Raw genomic sequence first — 6,000 nt, 5'->3', positions numbered from 1 at the left:
TCTTGACTCTTCATGTCTATTAGTGCTTTGGTGCTGTCTTTATCTTCACTACAGCCAGCATCCTTCTTTTTCTTTTTAATATGATTCCCAGCGTTTTGATGTCATATGTTTTGTCTTATTCAACCATTTGGAGTACAGGTGTGCCACTGTGTTTTTGATGGAGTGTTGCTATTCCAGAAAGCCCCATCCACAACACAACCCCACACATGTAATCCAAACCCGAAGATGAGTCAGCCATTGAGACTTTGCTCCAGTTCTTAAGAGAACTCCTCACATAGTTGGACAGAATGTAGAATTAGTAACACACACAATAGTTAGGGAATAATCCTGAGCTTCAAAAGACCTCAATATTCCTCTATGAATTTTCAAGGAAAAAAAAAATTGGTTTTCAGTTCTGTGTCCATGCTACTAGAATTACAGTCAATGTTTTTAGACTGTAGAAGTCTTTCCTTAGCGAGAAAAACCCCACATGCATGCATTCCTTATACCACCTCAAAAATTCCTTATACCACCACAATACTGATTAAATGATTTTCCGAATCAGAATGAGGAGCTTGAGCTCCACTTGCAGTACAAATATTTCCTAAAGTGCTGGCCATCAGTCTATTGATCCTGACCAAATTCTGATTTCTTTGAAAACATTTCAGCTTCTTATCACATTAAGGAAATGAACATTTTCGAAAAGCTTGCAACAACAAAGAGAACAGCCTGGTCTTTAGGCTTAATCTGGGTATTATTTTCAAGACACATTTTGGAGAGAGTCTTTGAGTGTTCTGCCGGAGGCTGGTCTCTGCCAGTGTTTATTTCTTGTACTGATGCAGTTCAGAGGTGATTAGTGAAAAAGATGCTGAAAGAAAGGGAATAAACGAGAGGACAGGTGTCATATTCTTTGTGTTCTCTTTCAGAGCTTGCACAGACGATTCCATGGTGGCAAATTTGGCACTATGTGGGTGGCTGCGTGACTTCAAATGCTCAGCTGCTCTGGCTCCCAGGGCACTGACAGACTGTCTCCTCCACTTTGGAACCCCCAGATGATGAGTCTCTGACCCTTTAAACAAAAAGCCTGAGCACCATATGGTGATTTTTTTAAAGTGCTATCTAAAGATACAAGGACTTTATGAACAGCGTTTGGACATCACTCCACTGCATGGTGTCAGTTCACTCTACTGTTTCTGTTGTTAGAAACCACCTTCCAGTCTTTATCCTATAATAGAAGTATCGCCAGAGACTAACAGAAGTTTAAAGTTGGAACTTATAAACCATCTAGCCTAAACTTCTAGAGGATTAAAGAAAGAACATGTGGAAAACACTTTGCAAACTGAAAAATTCCCCCTAAACGTATTTTGTTTTGAAGATGGGAAAACAAAGGACTAGAAAGTTATGACTTACCTATTATTCCTAAGGCTGAGAGGTAACTGCATAATCAATTTTAACATTGTCATGCAAACTTTTAATACGAAGTTCATATAAAGTTTAAAATTAGGCCATGGGTCCCATGACTTCTTTTTTGAATGTATATTTTAAATAAGGAATTCAGGATTTTTTAGTGCAAATCTTATAAGCAATACACGAAACTTCAAACAAAGTAGTTGTCAACTGCAGCCAGAACTCTTCTGTATAGGTGAGCATACAATTTGGCCTAAGGAAAGTGCAAATCAGGAACCAATGTTATATGTTTCACAGGACAGACAGACACGCTTGGTCAAAGTGTTTTCTTTGGGTAAAAATAAGAGTATGATATAAAAAAAGTTGTATCATATTTTAATACCAGAAGTCTCCCAATGCCTTAGTGTAGGAGTACCTGCAATCCAAAAAGCAGAAAGGTATAGGCGGCCATCTAGAGGGGTCATCAGATCTCCGAGTCTGATGCCAAGGACGCCTAAACTAACAGAGCCACAGTGGGACTGAGAAGCAAGTTCGTACATGGCATCACATAGCGGGGGCACAAGAAAGAGACAGAACTGAGCTCAGACCAAACAGTTGATCTCAGGCCTGGCTCTGGATGCCATGGTGACAGGGGAAACCAGGAGGATCTTTACCTCTATGCTTAGGGGCCATCAGTGGGGCTCTCAGGTTTGAAAGAATGGAGTTGAAGTAACGGTTTGTTTACTTCAGGATCCCCCATAGCATCCATTCTGAGGTCATACACAAAAGACCTGCGTGTCCACAGAGAACAGCTTCACAGAGACTTGGCTAAGAGGCAGAATCTGGTGGAATGATGGTCCCTGCTGGGATCTTGGCTGAGCCTACCGTCCTGTTTCCTCATCCTCTCATATAACTCGAATGCCTCCCAGCTCTCTGCACAGACTGTAGGATTCCCTGGCCCAAACATGCTCCAGTTCCTCCACTAAAACCCCCTCCCACATTTGCCACGCTTCCTTGCAGCTGCCCACACGGTGGCAAAGAAGACTCAGGGTATTGCTGAAGAGAGAGGTTGAGAAATTCAAAGCGGAAAAGGAAGGAAATGTAGCAGGGTGAACTTTACTCATGGCTAAGATTCAAATTAAATGCCTTGTTATAATCTGACCTTTCTTTAGCTTCTTCAGTTTTAACAAGGACGTCAGCAATAGGAGGAAATGGGCAAGAACTGGAGTGATTTTCAAGTTATCAAATGAATGTGACATGCAAGACAATCCCTCCATCTTAAACAGTGAGACTGAAGTACAGGGCACGTTCGTGATTTCCCAAGCCTGAAAGATGCCAGATGTCCACTATCTTGTATTTCAGTACTCAGCCCCTTTTATTTGTTTTCTTTCATGAAGTGGTGACGCTGGGGACGGGGACGCCTAACGTTGCTTATTCAGTAGCCCTGTCAAAGCTACTGATGACAACTGTCAGCACATCGACCCCCCATCCCACCCCTCTCTGGCCAGACTCTGTCTCCTGTTCTCCAGGCTAAAATCTGGCAGACCCAGGAATCCAGTGGTAGAACTGCGATAGACTTTATTTCTCGACTCCCCCCAAGGGAAGAACCTCTACCCACACTTAACTCCCGCCATCCGCTTCCATTTTAGTAACTGAGCGAAAGGACCGCATTAAATTACTCCAATATCAAATTAGAAAACTTGAAACAAATATCCACTTTTGTAACTAAAATATTGCCCGATTTACCTTCTAAGCTCATAAGAGGGATGAAAAATGGTTAACATAGAGCACAAACACTACCAGAGAGCGAATATCTCTCTCAGTGTGGTGCTTAGGATAAACATACATTCACATACTGTTTATTATACTTCAAAAATTAAAAAAAAAGTTTAGTGTGGGGAAAATTTTTCTAGCTGTATTTAGAGAGTGACCTGAGATGTGGGAAAGTTGTCTAGTGCTTATGTTATTTTTTTCACCCACTTTTGAATTCTTTGAGGCTACATTTCCCCTGAGTTGAGCAGAGATTGCCACCCACCTTGGCTCTTCCTGCCTCTGCCCTGACAGAACCTCTTTGTTGTTTTATCTAATCAGATTCAGAGGCCCTGCTATGGTTGGCTCGCTTGGATTTTTCAAGGAGGTTATATTTCTCATTTCCCAGGCTTCAGAAGAACTAAAAATAACTGGGTGAAAATCTGAAAGGCAAAACTGCTCTGTCTGCCAGCATTGTAAGGAGATAGGATCTGCCAGCCTTCACCAAAAGAGAGCATCTCTGTCCTGTGATGATTAAAGCAAACTTCTGTCTCATACCAGTTTGGTAGCTAGAGCCTCCGCTTGGTTTGATGTCTCTATTTAATAAATGTGTTTTTCCTTATTTGCCACCTAAAAATATCCATCTGAACACCTATGCTTCCGTGACCATCTTAAAAGTAAAATTGCTTGGCCTTCACGTTGGTGCATGTAATATTTAAAAACAGACCACAACAAAACAAAACAACTAGTTGAGTAAATTTAAAGTGGCACCAGTAGAAGATGTTTTATCCGAATGGCCGCTCCCACCATTGGTATACTTGCAGCTACTTTCTGAAATTTAGTCTCATGCTAGTTTTTTTTTGCCACTCAATGTAGACTTTCCTCCAGCAGCCTGAATAGTATAGGGCCCTAAGATTCATTATGAAGGATTTACTAATCAAGACAACTAGTCCTCTCTTTTCAAGAGGCTTTGCTGGCAGCAATATCCATCTCCATGTTTTCAAAAGCCGGATTATGCCCATGAAACATGGGTGAGGGAACATCTGTCATACATGAAAGATAAAATATATCTGGCGTTGCCTTTTCATGTTTTATTTTTTAGAGCCATAAAAAATTAAGAGACTAAGTCAGGGAAAAAGTTCAAAAAAAGGAGTTTGTACCATTAACTCTGCTAGGGCGTCAGAGGAGATATAGGATTTCAGTTCTGAACTTACAAATATGTGAAACTAGAGATTATGAAAATAAATATTTAGCCATATTCCTAGTTGTCTTTTTGTAGAGGTTAACAGTTTCATACTGAATTAAAAGCAAACAAACAGTGGTGAATTAAGAACTTTGTTCAAACTCCTCTCTTTGTCATGTTCACAGTGATAACTCCTCCTTATAAAGCTAAGCAATAAAAAAAGATAAAGACTTTCTAAGATAACACTAAAAAATGACATTATTATTGGAAAGCATTTCCATGCGACACTGAAATTTTAATAAGTAATTCATCTTAGATATAACACATGAATATATATCACACATAAATGTAAATAACTGAGTTCAATCATCAGGTTTACCAGACAAATTGTTTCATATATCTGAGCCAAGTCCCAGTTAAGAAGTTCGAATAATAAAATTGATTTAAGTGTCAGACCGTCAGCCTATGGGAACAGGAAGGTTATCATTCCCAATGTCTTCTGTGTTTTTCCTACTGAATCCAAAAATGGTAGGCAGAGATTCTGGGTTCTCTATGTGGTTTTTGCAAAAATTTTTTAAAACTCTGACCACTGTTAAGCCCTGCCAGGGCAAGGATCATCTCTACCTTATTCACAGCTCTTCTGCAGATCCTATCAGTCACTGGTGCTCACAAAATATGTGTTGAATAAATGAACAAAAGAATGAATGTATGAACTACCTGGATGGAAATGGTCTCATTTCCAGTGATAGATTTTACATGAGAAATATAGGAAACATGCAAAACTTTTTGGAAGCGTAGATAACATTTTACTGTCCCTCTCTAAAACATTTTTCCAATCTAAAGCTTTGCAAACAAGGAAATAGAAAATTTAAGCCATTATCTGAAAAACTGAAGCCTTCTGTTACTAAATAGTTATTCCATGCAAGGCTTTGTTTAACGTTTATTTATTTTTTTGGGACAGAGAGAGACAGAGCATGAACGGGGGAGGGGCAGAGAGAGAGGGAGACACAGAATCGGAAACAGGCTCCAGGCTCTGAGCCATCAGCCCAGAGCCTGACGCGGGGCTCGAACTCCCGGACCGCGAGATCGTGACCTGGCTGAAGTCGGACGCTTAACCGACTGCGCCACCCAGGCGCCCCAGCAAGGCTTTGTTTAAGAGAAAGAAAGGATGAATGGATTAGCAAGGAGCAGGAAATCTCTTTGAGGAACTTTCTGTGTCTGATATAAAATGAGACGAAGAGAAGAACATATGGTGCAAAAAGGTCACAAACAAACTGACAAAATACTATTTTACAAAATGAAAATGGTCAACATCTGCATGATTTTGCCTGTCCAATAGCCCTTGTGCTTATTTTCATTCCAAAATCTTGTTTTGCTGAAAATGCCTTTTTAAAGCATAAAAATTCATTCCAAACCATGTTGTTCCAACAACCATGCCTGTTCCAAAAATTTGTTCAGAGTCAAAAGCCACAAATGCTTTGATACAATATGTCTATAGGTCCACTTTTGCTCACAGATTGTTATTTGGGAATATCTTGAAAATATTTATGCAGTTCAAGTCAATTTGAAGTGGGATCTTGTACACACCAAGTTTAAAAAAAAACCACTTGATCTCCATAATAAAGAAAAGATATAGTTCCTCATCCATATTAAATGATTTCACATACTTGACATCTCTCTCACCTGTAAGTGCATAGCTCTCC

The sequence above is a fragment of the Herpailurus yagouaroundi genome, unplaced genomic scaffold, assembly GCF_014898765.1.
Source record: "Herpailurus yagouaroundi ecotype Mexico unplaced genomic scaffold, PumYag 139, whole genome shotgun sequence".
Taxonomy (NCBI): Eukaryota; Metazoa; Chordata; class Mammalia; order Carnivora; family Felidae; genus Herpailurus; species Herpailurus yagouaroundi.
This window is presented reverse-complemented; position numbering follows the sequence as displayed.